Source organism: Elephantulus edwardii, unplaced genomic scaffold (genome assembly GCF_000299155.1).
Source record: "Elephantulus edwardii isolate Elephantulus edwardi_28Jun2011 unplaced genomic scaffold, EleEdw1.0 scaffold00092, whole genome shotgun sequence".
In the NCBI taxonomy this organism is placed as follows: Eukaryota; Metazoa; Chordata; class Mammalia; order Macroscelidea; family Macroscelididae; genus Elephantulus; species Elephantulus edwardii.
In genome coordinates, this window is record NW_006399842.1 from 3,605,975 (window position 1) to 3,620,894 (window position 14,920).

Here is a 14,920-nt window from a genome sequence, read left to right on the forward strand (position 1 = left end):
ATTGTTGCTCTTTAGCACTCTGGAGAGGTCTCTGAGGGCAGATTTTCCCAAAACAATGTGTCTTTTGATTTTCTGTCAGTAGAGAGTATTGATTGTGGTGTGAGCAAAATGAAACTGTTAACCACCTCAAGATTTTTCTTTCTCTAGCCTGATGGTAAGAAGTTGTACTGCAATCCTGAAGGCATGAAGTTTGAGTCCACCACCTGCTCTGCGGGAAAAAGTTGGGCAATTTCCTCCTGTGTGATTAACTGCCTCTGAAAACCCTTTGGACGATTATTTATGGATTGGTTCCAGCTCGATGGTACATAACAACAATAACATCATGATACTATCAGTTGGCTTGGTGGTAAAGATCTTTGGTTTGTTTTTTACGTTGAGATGCAATCCATACTGAGGGTTACAGTCCTTGACCTTCTGCAGCAAACACTTCAAGTCCTCCTCAGTTTGTCAAGCCAAGTTTTGTCATCTGCATAAAGCAGGTTGTTGTTGAGTCTTCCTCCGATCCTGATGCCACATTCTTCTTCATAAAAGCTAGACCTCTGAATGATCTCTTCTGCATATCGATTGAAAAGGTATAGAGGAAGGTTACGTCCTCAACACACTTCTTTCTTAATTTTGAACCATGAAGTGGTAACCATGAAATGTTCCTTTGCTCTGTTTGGACAACAGCTTCCTGGTCAAGATATAGGTTTTGTGTAAGCACAATCATGTTGTATGTACTCAAATAAATCTAGAATGCGGAGAATCAAAAACAAAGGAAGAAATGAAAATGTTAAAGAGTTGAACAGAAGATTTTGAAGGGCTAATCAGGAAGAGAATGCAAATCATTTTAACAAAATGTGCAAAGAAATGGAGTCAGAAAATCAAAAGGGAAAAATTCATTAGGTATTTCTCAGAGATCTTGGCTGAAAGCAGAGAGTAACAGAGGAATGTCTATCTATGTTTCATTGACTGTGCAAAGGCATTTGACTATGTGAATCACAACAAACTTTGGCTGACTCTAAGAATGGAAATCCCAGAACACTTGATTGTGCTTATGTGAAACCTAGACTTGGGCCAGGAGGTAGTTGTCAGAACAAAGCAAAGAAACACTGCATGGTTCAAAATTGGGAAGGATGTCCTTCAAGGATGTGTTCTATCTCCATATATTTTCAATCTATATGTGGAACAGATTATCCAGGAGGCTAGGCTCTAAAAGAAGTGTGGCATCAGGATTAGAGGTAGACTCATCAACAATCTATGTTGTGCAGATAACACAACCCTGCTTCCTGAAACTGAGAAGGACCTGAAGCGCTTGCTGCAGAAGGTCAAGGACTACAGCCTTCAATATTGATTGAAGCTGAACATCAAGAAAACAAAGATTCTCACCACTGGGCCGATTGGCAGCATCATGATAGATGGTGAAGAGATTGAGATTGTTGACAGCTTCAGTTTGCTTGGCTCTGCTATCAAAACTCTTGGTACCAACAGCCAGGAAATTAAAAGATGAGTTGCACTGAGAAAGTCTGCTGTGAGAGACCTCTCCAAAGTACTGAGGAGCAACAATGCCAGTTTGGAGACTAAGGTGTGCCTGATACAGGCCATGATATTTGCAGTTACTTTCTATTCATCAGAAAGCTGGACAATGACTAGGAATTATAGAAGGAGAATTGATGCCTTTGAGCTGTGGTGCTGGAGAAGAGTATTGAATATACCATGGACTGCTAGGAGAACAAACAAGCTCATCCTGGAGAGGGTGAAGCCAGGCTGCTCTCTGGAGGCAAGAATTCTGAAGCTTTGTCTGACATATTTTGGACATGTTGCAAGGTGGGATCAGACTTTGGAGAGGAATGTCATGCTTGGGAGGGTGGAGGGACAGCGTAGGAGAGAAAGACTCTTGATGAGATGGATTGATTCAGTTACTGGGATAACAAGGATAGGTGTGTTGATGACAATAAGATTGGCAAGTGATAGAGGAGGGTTCAAGGCTCTTTTACACAGGGTCACTATGAGTTGCAGGTGACTCTATGGCACGTAACAACAACAAAACTTGCCCTAAAGAAGATTACCCATATTTCTCTTGGGGAGCAATGGGTGGATTCAAACTGCCTGCTTTTGGATTGGTAGTATAACTCCTTACTAAGCTACCAGAGCTTCCCCAATAGTCCTGTTATTTGTTTGAAACTTGAGCCATAAAGGTGAGTTTTGTTCCAGTTCAAAGAATTACCAAGGGGAATAGTTTGTTGGTTCCACTATTCTCTATTGGACCAGTAAGCCTGGCCCTTTTAACAGCTGTAAGCTTTGTTCTGCACTTCTCCCTAGCTGAGTCCTCACCCTCTATCAAGGGTCTTCTGCTGTGTTCACTTTGAGAATAGTCAGTGGTGGTTGTTGGCTGTATCTAGTTCTTCTGGCCCCAGGGTCATGGTAGTTGAGGTTTGCATGGTCCATTAGTTTTGGTACAGCTTTGCTTTGCTTTCCTCTTCTTTCTTCCAGACAAGGGAGACCAAGAGAGTCACCTTAGATAGCTGCTCACCAGCTTTTAATACTCCAGTTGCTACCCTTCAAGAAGAATGTAGAACATTGTCTTTGTGGAATATATTAAGCCAGCTACCCTTGACATTTCCCAAGACTATGGGCATTAGATTCCAGAATTAGCAGCTCCTTTCCTCCTGGAGTTTTGTTATGATTAAGAAAATTGGAAAATATTGCACCATGCTGGCTCTGCAATATACCTGGATATACTTACAGCAAATAGTAAATATGAATATAGAAATATTACCTGTGGAATCTACATATAGTCATGAGTGTAGTCCTTTTTATCTTTTCATCTGTTGTTCTTGCTTGCCTAACTATATATTTGCTGTTAACTGTATCTCTCTGTGTCTTCCCTTTCCTCAGTAATATTGTATTAATCAACCCTTATTGTATAGTGCCTTTCATTTCTTTGTTGTTGTTGTTATGTTCTACCGACTTACTTGAGGCAGAGCAACCCTATGTACAATAGCCCTGAACCCTGCTGTCTTGAGCCAACTTCACTGTCTCTGACACACCTATCCCCATTCCCCATTCCCCTAGTCACTGAGTCAATCCATCTTTACCCATTTTAATAAGTGTTGATTATTTACTAATTTTAAAAGAAGAAAGAATACTGGAATGTTAAACATTGTTCTAATTATATCGTGAAATCCTGACACCAAAAAGAAAAGCTAGACCAAGCCATTTCATATGATATATAATATTTCTTTATGCCAAAAATTGTCATAAGCAAGTCAGAAGACAAACATTAAAGCTGTTAAAATATTTATGAAACTGACAGGGAGAATTTGATTTTTAATAAAAGTTCTTAGAAATGTTAAAATTAGTTTCCAGTGAGTCACTTCTGACTCATGATGACCTCATGTGTGTCAGAATAAGGTTTGTGATGACTGATTTTTCAAAAGTAGGCTGGCTGGCCACTTACTCAAGGTGCCTTTGGGTAGACTAGGACTCTCCCACCTTTTGCTAACAGCCCGTCACATTAAGTGGGCAAAAGATATGAACAGGCTTTTTCTGGATAAATTATATAAATGACAATCTGACTCATAGCTAAATAATTAAAATTTAAAGTAAAAGGAATTTTTTTATGTATTAAAGATTGACATATTTAAAAGATGATGGGAAGACAAAAGTTCGAAGATTATGTTTAATAGCATGATGGGGCATTGATTTAGGTGGTACATTTGCAGTATCTAATCTATCCATTTCATTCCTAAGTATATATGCTAGATTATTTTGGGGTTTTGTGATTTTTGCTTTTGAGACTTTAAAAAAAATTGTGATTTTAACGAAAGTTTACAGAAAGGTTGTGTTTTCATTCATTCATTGTTGCACATTTTCCTCCGTCCATCTCCCTAACCCCTCACCTAGTACAATTTACAATGTGCCTCTTGTTCCAGATTGTTATTATACATATAACGTCTAATCATACAAAACTTTCAAACAGTGCTTCCCTCATCTGTTCCAACGTAGTGTTCGTTATCTATCCACACTCTTCCTGTTCTACCCCTCACCACCCCGAGGGCAGACCATTTTGTAACAGTGATGTTATGGAGTATTTTTTGTCTCTTAATGGCTGAGATATTTCATCCAGAATAATGTCTTCCAGGCTCTCTCATGCTATGTAAGTGTAATGCTTTATGAGGTCATTGTTTTTTAACGCTGCATAGTATTCCATTTTGTGAATGTACCATAGTTTTTCTAGGCATACCTTTGTTGATAGGCACTTGTGTTGCTTTCATCTCTTTTCTGGTGTAAATAACATATCAATAAACATAGGTGTGCTGGCAAAGAAACATGAACAAATAAGAGTGGAATTTCTGAGGTGTAAGGTTCAAACATTTTCGAATGTGCTAGATAGTGCCATTCTTTGAAGAGTTACATCAGTTTAAGATCTTCTAAGTGTATGAGAGTTCTTGCTTGTCTACTCTTAATATTCATCTAGTTGTTTCTGACTTTTAATTTTCCCCCAACATATGATGTGTAAAATGGAATCTTACGCTAATTTGATTTTTCCTTATTAACAATGAGATTATGTTATCCACGAATTTCTTCTTTTTAGAACTGGTCAATAATGGTTTCCCCTGCCCCCCTCCATTTTTCTATTGAATTGCTTTGATTTGTAGGAGTTCTAAATGTATTCTGGATACTAATATTTTGTCATTATGTACATTACAATATATCTCCCAATCTGTGGCTCATCCTTTAAACTTAAGGCTTTCTATGTTATTCTTTAGTTTAAAACATTAATGTGGTTAAATTAATCAATCCTTTTATTTGTGATTTTTGGCCATTTATGTCTTATCTAAGAGATCTTTTGCTACTTAAGGTCATAAAGACATTATATATTTTCTTCAAATTTTAAAATTATGAAAATTTTCAAATGTGCTTCAGGATAGAGGAAATAAAACAAATTATCACTCACATTTTTTCTTCATTTCAATACTCACCAATTTAATCATTAAAAGTAGTATGTTCTAATGTTTAACCATTAAGTATGATCTTTTCTGTAGGTTTTTGGTAAACACACATCTGAACAAATGAAAGATGTTTCCTTTTATTTGTAGTATGCAGCTTTCCCTCCCTCCATATTGATATGTGTTAATTTCCTAAGATTCTTCTAAATCTATGAATACTCATATGGCTATACTTATTTAAGCTCTTGATAGAGTGAGTTATAGATTTTTAAAGGTTAAACTGTCCTTAAATAATGAAGATTAATTCTACTTGACTAAATTGTATTAGGAAAAAAATTACTAGTTTCAGTTAATATTTTTTTTAAGATTTTGATATTGATATAAATAATAATGGCCTAAAATTTCATTTTTATACCAACTTCTTAGAATGAGCTAGAAAATGTTCTCTTTTTCTTGTCTCTTAACTGGTCTAGATAATATATGAGTATCTATTCCTTTAAGGTTTGTTAAAACTCGACCGTAAATCACCTTGCCTTAGAGTTTTCTAGGTAAGTATATTTTTATTACCAATTCTGTTCTTTAATGGTAATATATGTGCTCATATATTTATTTCTGTGTAGTTAGTTTTGGTAATGATATGTTTTTTTTTTCCTTCCAGGAAATGGTTCAATCTTTAATTTATTCTTAAGGCTGTTTTATGTAGCCCACAGGGAGCTCTCATGGCCTAGAGGTTAAGGAGTTGTGCCACCAATCCAAAGGCCAAGGGTTCAGATTATCTCTTGTGTGATTGATAAAGCCTCTGGAATACTGTCCAATTGTGAAGCTGGCACAGGCTGGGACAGGGTTCAGATCTGTTGTTTGTGGGGTTGGTATGGGTCATACTGGACTCGATAGCATCTAACAACAACATGTTATAATGTGCAGGTTTAGAATTACTCAATTGTCAAAATGAACTCTTGCTTTTAAAATTTTTTGCTTAACATTCTTAAAAATTAATTTTAACTTTTAATTTAATTAAAATTCATTTTATAAAAAGGAATCCATCCAAAATTTTTTCATTTTTAATTTTAATAATTTTAATGAACATTTACAGAGATTTTAAATTTCCATTCAATCATTGTTGTACTTTTCTCCCTGTCAAGCCCTCCCCCTCATCCAAAATTTTAAAACAAAAAAAGAACACTTTTTTTCCTTTCCTTTTCTTTCTTTCTTTTTTTTTATTACTTGCTATGTCCTGTCGAATTGGATCCTACTGGCACGAGAGGGATTGCCCCTCCTTCTCCAGCCAAGCATCTGGTGGATTCAATTGCCTACTTCTGGGATTGCAGCGCAGCAAAAGAATATTTTTTATATTAAATTTTTTTAACCAGGTATTAGAGTTGCTATAGAATGCTTCACAATCCTTGCCTCTGAGGAGCACCCTGGTTAAACCGTCTCCAAGGCACATTTGTTTTTTCTTTTGGTGATCCAGGAGATGTTCAGTATTCTCCAACATCACAACTCAAAGGCGTTGGTTCTTCTGTCATCCTTATATTCATTGTTCAACCTACAGATGTAAAAAAAGTAATTGAAAAGATTGTGTCAGGACTCAATCAGGTCCACCTTACCTCTTCAAACCGACATCTTCGTTTCACACACTTTGATAATGTTGTTAGGAGAGGATGAATTTTGGAAACAGAAATCAAGCTTGAAAAGGTAGGAGGTCAACAAAAGAGAGGAGAAACTTTGGGAAGTTGGATTGAACATGGTGACTGTTGCAATATTTGAGACATTTGTTTGAGTGCGTCAGAGATGCTGAGGCTGACCTAAGATGGGGCAAGATTTAGGTCCATTGTTCATAGAGTTGCCAGAAGGCACCTAACAACAATGCAGACTGTTTATTGTAGTTAACATTTTCTCGATATAGCTTTCCTTACCTCTTTATTTAGTTGCTTTTTTTTTTTTTTGGCCTTGTACTCTAGCTGTGGCTAGTGATATCACCTAAGTAGACTAAAATAAACCTAGCTTGAGACTCTTTATCTTTTTAAACACACTTGAGTTTCCTGTTTTATTATTGTGCCAACTAATATTTGACCTTGTTGCTTCCATTTTACTTCCTGTTTCCTACTTACCACCCCTTCTCCTGCTTATCTTGTTCTTCTTGAAAGGATTCCCATTTGTGTGATAATGTATTCTGTAAGCCTTTACCAACTCCATCCTCACCCTTCAAAAGAAAACAAAACAGAATTGATTCTAACTCTTGGTAACCCTCCTTAAGCTTTCTCAATTCTCACTCATTGCTGCGGAGTTGGACTCACTCGTTGCTGACTCCAGCGTATGTTCAGAGAGTGTGAATAGAGAGAGACAGCCCATCTTTCTCTCGGAGCTTCTGGTGCTTCTGGAAGTGCCAGAGAAGCACCACCTTTAGGTCAGCAGCACCACTCCCCCTGGATTATACCACCAAAGGCTGAAATCCTAACCTGGAGAGACTGTCTCATCTTTCCGCATGGAGTGGTTGGGAGCTTCAAACTGCTGACTTTTTCAGTTAGCAGCTCAACACTCAACCTAGGACAGGGTTTCACAAACTTGAAAGTTTCCTCTATTACTATTTTAGTGATTTTTCTTGGCATTTTAGCATTCAAGAACTGATTTATTCCCCACTCCGTCCTCAGAATGGAGGAGAGGAAAATCACCTCAACTCTACTATCACCCAACTAGACAGTCTCCAACTTTTGTTTTCAGCTGTGAATGCTTGTTGAAAATTTTGATAAAGACCCAAAAACCAGCAAACAAAAAGCCAAACCCAACAACAGTAATAACAACAGTTCCACACAAAACAACAACAATGATTCTGCCCTATTCTATTTGTTACAATCTGAATCAGTTGCTGAATCAGTTTGTTTCTTGGTCAACCAAGTGAGGTCTAGTGCATGAAGCAGAGAGGTTAAAAGTTTAACACGCTGATACTAACCTTCGTAGAATTGTGGTTGACTCAAAGATGCTTAATAATGATTCCTTTCTGCTACTAGCTGGAGAAAATGCCTTTTAAAATGGGGATTTGAGTCAGTACATTCTGGTTTGACCCCCTGATGAGAATTCCCAGATAGCTAACTCAGAGTGTACAATTTTGACAAGAAGATCCCATGTAATTCTTATCTTATACAGATAGATTCACACACACACACACACACACACACACACGCGCGCGCGCACGCGCGCACAAGAATCATTTGGAGTTCCAATTCAGTATATTGGGGGTTGAAGCACAAATTCACAGCAGGGTGTGTGAGTCAAATAAGAATGACCAAGCTCAAGAACCTATTTTAAAGGGCTAATGTGATTCCCTAAGCCCACTTGGACAATCCTTATTTTAAGGTCAACTGATTAGTCACCTTAATTACATCTGCAAAATCCCTCCACAGCAGACAGTGGCTTAGTATTTGATTAAATAACCGTAGAATTGGAAATCTCAGGTAACCCCCTAAGAATTCTGCTTGCCACGAGATGGTAAGAGCTGGCATATGAATTGATCTGGAGAAGGAAATTGCAAGCCTGTGGGCTATTTCTGAGAAAGAAAAGTTAAACGATTGCCCTAATTTCTCCAGTCTTCTTATAAACATCAGTTGAGCATTGTGGACCAATTGAGGTGTGAGGCATTGGGAACATGAGTCTGACCACTAATGGAAAGCCAACTAACTTTACAGTCAAACCAAGTTTATTATTGTTGTTACGTGCTGTCAAAAACTCTTCCCTGTCCTGAGCCAATCTCACTAATTCTGACACATCAACCTCCATTGCCCCAGATACTGTATCAATTAATCTCATTTGGGGTCTTCTTCTCCTGCACTGTCCCCCAAAGCTTTCAAGAATGATGTCCTTCTCCAAGGACTGGTCTCTCCTGGTTACATGCACAAAGCATGTGAAATGGAGCTTTAAAATCCTAGCCTCCAAGGAGAGCTTTAACACTCTCCAAGAGAGATCGATTTGTATTCTTGGCAGTCCATGGTATGTTCAAGACTATTTTCCAGTACCACAACTTGAAGGTATCAATTCTTCTTCTGTCAACCTTAGCAGAAACCAAGTTTATTCACATCCAAATTCTGACCGTAACTTGGTAGTGACTGAGTTTAGCCTTGTTGTATTCTTTCTCTGTAATATAGGAACAGTATGACCTGATTGGTTATATATGAAAATCACATTTCTAAGAAACCTCACATTTTAAAAAAAAATAGCATTTTGGACACTTTAAAAAAATGATGAAATAAAAAGGTCTTTATTGTTCTAATTTATTTTATTTTATTATTTTTGTGTGAGTGTACTGTCAAATCAGATCTGACTGGTACAGGAGGAGACTGCCCCTCCGTCCCCGGCAGAGCACCTGGTGGATTCAAACCGTGCGCCTCTAGGATTGTAGTTGAAGGTCCTTGCCACTAGGCCACTAGAGCTCCCCATTATTGTTCTAATTTTTTACTCATAGTGACCTATGTAAATATGACCCATAGAGTTTTATAGGCCATAATCATAACAAGATCAGATGACTGAATTTTTTTGCCATAGAGCTTCTGAGTAGACCTGAACTACTAACTTTTCAGTTCACAGCACATAACTATTATATATTGTACCATCAGAGCTCTCACAAAGATCGTGCTGTTACATGTCATAGACTGGAACCTTTTGGTTGGTTTTCAGAGGCTGTAAAAGGCACTAGAGGATAATGCCCGTCTTTCTCTCTTGAAACAGCTGGTAGATTCAAACTGCCTGCTATTGGTCAGTGCAACCCCTTACCCACTAGGCCCCCAGAAGTCCATATAAAAGAGGTTGCTGTTAGGTACTGTCTAGTTGACTTTTATGGAGCTCTGGTGGCCTAGTGGCAGGAAACTACGTTACAATCTTGAAGGCATATGGTTCGAATCCACCAGGTGCTGTATAGGAGAAGGATGGGCAATCTCCTCCCATGTGATTAATTACCTTTGAAAACCTGGTGGAGGGGCTGCTATGGTTTGGTTCTCATTCTACAGTACACAACAACAGTTTACGTCTATTTATAGTGACCCTATGAACAATAGATATTAACCTAGCCCTCTTCTGTGCTATCTTCATCATCTCTCATTTACTTGAGGCCATTGTTACAGTCACTGTGTCAATCTGTCTTGATGATCTTCCTTTCTTTTCCTGACCCTCCACCTTTCCTAGCATGAGGTCTTTTTCCAAAGACTTGCCCCACCTGCAAAGGATGTAAGATAAGATTCAACATCCTTGCTCTGGTTGCACTTCCTTCGGAAAAAGCCTATTTGTTGGTTTGGCAGTCATCTCCAACCTCACAATTCAGACATCGATTCTTCTTCAGTCATCTTTATTCATTATCCAATATTTGGATACATAGGAGGCAAGTTTAAAAAAACCAAACCCAAACAAACAAAAAAAACCCATGACTTGGATTGGGCACACCTTAGTCTTTAAATTGACATCATTGCTCTTTAGCACTTTGGAGAGGTCCTTGCCAGTAGTCAAGAAAAAGATGGTAGAGCCAAAATATCATATATTTTCTTCTAAGAGTTTGAATCATGAGTCTTAAAAATAGCTTATCTTGACATTTCAACTCAAAATAACAATTTGGTTGACTACAACTGATAAACAAAATCTAAATACCATATTGTATCATATCAAAATCAATGTGTTCCTAACAATGAAAATAAATGGCAACCACCAACTTGAGCAAAAGAACATGTGAAACTATTTTGACAAGCTCCTGCTCAAAGTAGATTTCCTCCCAACTTGCTAATTTGCCCTGGGGATGTCATCAGAGATGGTGGGAGTATTGCAAATTGTGTTCTCCAACTAAAGCTTGTGTGTCTATTCAGTCTGTGTTAGGAGCGTTTGTGTTATTATGCTATTCCAGAGCCTCAGTGTCCCCAGTTTTACAACAGTGATGGCTTCAGGATGTGTATCTCTAAGGGTCAGGCACTTGGCTCAGAGCCCAGGATGTAGTAATCACCCAACAAATGTTAGTTATTACTCCTCTTATGACTCATTTCCTCCACCCCAACTCCTCCAACTGTTCCTCACAGGCACCCACTGTTCCAGTCCTCTGTTTGACATTCTCCAGCTTTATAAATGTCCATTTCCCTCCTACATTGAAGGAATTTGTAGTTCGTGGGAAGGAGGTACATGAACATGAACGGCCATGATGCTGTGTGGTGAGTGTTGTGAAGGACATGAGGGCTGGGAGGACAGAATGGGAGGTAGTCCATGTGGAGGTGGTCACATTTGGCTGTTACTGAGAGGTGAGGTTCAGGGAAGTCCTGAGAAGAGAAGCAGCCTGTTTCTGTTCTAAGTTTAGATGCTCTGAGGAGAGGTAGCTACAAAAGACTACCTCTGTCCAAGATAAAACCAATGGGAGAACATCATTCTATCTTGCCCGTCATTGGTACTCAAAGAATACCTGCCTCCTTGGTCAAAGGCCCACTTCTAACATTGGCTTTTCCCTGTTGGAAAGAGTGAAAGAAATTCAGTTCTCTGAGTTAGTGGCTGGAATGTCTATTTCCCATGAATCTGGCTTGATTTGCAGCTTCAGTGGATTTTAATCAAAAGCCATTCTGAGAAGTATTGTGACCTTAGGGCACCATCTAATGGGTAGAATGACCAAAGGGAGAGGGCAGAGGAAACCAGAGACAAGCGTAATTATAATTGTACTAGTATGCTGGTCACCATGCGGGAATGTCCTCACTTTGATGCCCAGAGGATCACAGGATTGGCACAAGACCGCTGGAGTTTTCAAAGAAGGAATGACGGTGCTGACCTGCTTCTCTGCCTCAACCTCCTGAGAGTGATACTGAGTTTGAAAAATGTTTAGAGGGGCTGACCTGCTCTTGGTTTAGGCCACCATCCAGCTATAGCTTTGACTGGAGAGATGCTTAGTTTGAGCTTACAAAGAGGATTTGCCTGGGAAGTCTAGAATCTTCGTCTTCTGAGACCCAAGCAGAGGAGTCATCCTAACACTGACCAGGTCAGTTAGAAGATTTGGGTTCCAGTTAAAAACATCCTCCAAAACAGTGGCCATTGTTGTTAGGTGCTATAAAGTTGACTATGACTCACAGCCACTCTATGAAAAACAGATATGAACCCTGTTCTATCCTCTGCCATCATCACACTTCCTGACACACTAGAGCCCATTGTGGAAGCCACTGTGCCAATCAACCTAATCAAGGGTCGTCTTCCCCTTCGCTGACCCTCCACTATTCCAAGTATCATGTCCTTCTTCAAGGAATAGTCCCTCCTAGCAACATGCCCAAAGTATGTGAGGTGAAGCCTTATCATTCTTGTCTCCAAAGAACATTCTGGCTTCACCCTCTCCAAGAAATAGCTGTTGTTTTGTTTGTTTGTTTGTTTTTGCCATCCATGGGATGTTCAGTGCTCTTTTCCAACACCACAGTTCAAAGTCATCAGTTCTTCTGCCATCCTTATTCATTGTCCAGCTCTCAGATGCATAGCAAGTGATCAGAAAGACCATGGTCTGAATCAGATGCACCGTAGTTCTCAAACTGACAGCTCAAAATTCGGAGAGGTCTCTAACTGCAGATTTCCCCAGTGCAATGTGTCTCCTTACTTGCTAACTGCTGGTACCAAGGGTGTTAATTGTGGATCCAAGCAAGATGAAACTGTTGACAGTTTCAATCTCTTCTCCATCCATCATGATCGGTCCAGTGGTAAGAATCTGTTTTCTTGACATTAAGATGCAATCCATACTGAATACTTCATTCCTTGATCTTCTGCAACAAGTGCTTCAAGTCCTGCTCACTTTCAACAAGCAAGGTTGTGTCATCTGCATAACACAGGTTATTGTGAGTCTACCTCCAATCTTGATGCCACCTTCTCTTCATAGAGTCCAGCTTCCTGAATAATTTTCTCAGCATATAGATTAAAGAGGTATGGAGAGAAAATATAACTCTGATGCACTCCCTTCTTAATTTTAAACCATGTAGTGCTCCCCTGCTCTGTTCACACAACTTCCTGGTCTAGATATAGGTTATGCAGGAGCACAATTAAGTGCTCTGGGACTCCCATTCTTTTCAACGTTAGCCACAACTTGTCATTATCCACATAGTCAAATGCCTTTGCGTAGTCAATAAAGCACAAATAGACATTCTTCTCGTATTCTCTATCTTCAGCAAGACAGTCAGTGGTGGTCTTAATAAATGTGACCTTTTACTGAGAGCCTACCAAGTGCTAGACACAGAAAACTGTAGTGCTCATTTTATACACGTGGAACTGAGTTTCAAAGAGTTAAAATTACTCCCACACGTTTTACAGCATGCAATTAGTGAAGCTACATTTTTAAAAAATTATCTTAAATCTGTAACATTTATTATATTTATATGTAAATATTTCAGTGATACTTATAAAATATATGTATTTTAAAAAAATACCAGATATCATATCACACCTAATTCCTAAGAGATTAACAACAACCAGTTCCTACAGGAATCAAAACAGGGCAATACTGGTACAAAGATAAAACTCATAAAACACTGCTGTTGAGTTGATTACTGCTTGTGATGCCCCCCTCCCCCCATCAAATCTGGTTTTTGAGGCCATATGACTTTCTGGAAGGAGATTGCCTACATTTTTCCTGAAGAGCAGCTGGTGGATTTGAAACACCTAATACCATACTGATTTAATGTGTATGTTATTGTTGCTATGTGTCATCGAGTCGCTTGCAACTCAAAGCGACCCTATGTACAAGAGCCCTAAATGCTGCTCTATCCTGTGCCAACCTCGCTGTCTCAAACACACTCATTCCTACCACTCCACTCACAGAAGCGATCCATCTCATCGGAGGTCTTCTCCTTCCCTGCCCCTCCACTCTGCCAAACATGATGTCCTTCTCCAAGGACCAGTCCCTCCTTGCAACATGCCCAAAGTATGTCAGACAAAGCTTCAGAATCCTTGACTCCAAGGAGCATTCTGGCTTCACCCTCTCCAGGACAAACCTGTTTGTTCTCCTAGCAGTCCATGGTATATTCAACACTCTTCTCCAGCACCACAGCTCAAAGGCATCAATGCTCTTTCTATCATCCCTATTCATTGTCCAACTCTCTGATGCATAACATGTAATTGCAAAGACTATAGCCTGGATCAGGCGTACCTTAGTCTCCAGCCTGACGTCATTGCTCTTCAGTACTCTTGAGAGCTCCCTCACAGCTGACTTTCCCAATGCAATTAATCTCCTGATATCCTGGCTGCTGTTACCAAGAGTGTTGACTGCGGAACCAAGTTACCTAAAACTGTTAACTGTCTCAATCTCTTCATCATCCATACTGATGTTGCCAATTGGCCCAGTGGTGAGAATCTTTGTTTTTTTGATGTTGAGCTTCAGTCCATATTGAAGACTGTAGTCCTTGACCTTCTCCAGCAAGCGCTTCAGGTCCTCCTCAGTTTCAGTAAGCAGGGCTATGCCATCTGCATAACATAGGTTGTTGATGTTTCCTCCACCAATCCTGATGCCACATTCCTCCTCGTACAGCCCAGTATCTCAGATGATCTGTTCTGCATACAGATTGAAAAGGTATGGAGACAAAATACATCCCTGATGGACCCCTTTCTTGATTTTGAACCATCCAGTGTCTCCCTGCTCTGTTCTGACAACTGCCTCTTGGTCCAAGTATAGGTTTCACATTAGCACAATCAAATGTTCTGGGATTCCCATTCTTCTCAGAGTTAGCCATAGCTTGTTGTGATCCACACAGTCAAAAACCTTTGCATAGTCAATGAAACACAGATAGACACTCTTCTGGTATTCTCTGCTTTCTGCCAAGATCCATCTTACATTAGCTATAATATCCCTAGTACCAAGACCTCTTCTAAATCCAGCCTGTACACCTGGCAGGCAGTTCTCTGTTGACATATTGTTCCAAACGTTTTTGGAGAATTTTCAGCAGAATCTTGCTTGTATGTGATATCAATGATATTGTTTGATAATTTCCACACTTTGTTGGGTCACCTTTCTTTGG